This window comes from Penaeus monodon, chromosome 29 (assembly GCF_015228065.2).
Source record: "Penaeus monodon isolate SGIC_2016 chromosome 29, NSTDA_Pmon_1, whole genome shotgun sequence".
Lineage (NCBI taxonomy): Eukaryota > Metazoa > Arthropoda > Malacostraca > Decapoda > Penaeidae > Penaeus > Penaeus monodon.
In genome coordinates, this window is record NC_051414.1 from 11,189,485 (window position 1) to 11,189,792 (window position 308).

The window sequence follows — 308 nt, forward strand, 5'->3', positions numbered from 1 at the left end:
CATATGATATACTATTATGCTAGTACAGTTAAATGTGAGTTTAGAACTGCAGTGATCTACATATGATACATGATATATTAGATAAGCTAGTTCATACATACTATATATCTAGTAGAGTATATATAGCGTATAGTTATGATACTTAGCCATCCTATCACACACCACACAACACATATATATATGATAATTATATACTATTTATAATCTAAGTGATACTTTTGATAGGCTATATATATTATATGAATTATACCTAAATGTGGTGTTGGTGCCAGGTGATGTGCATACATGAGCTGCTGGTTAACTTCGCT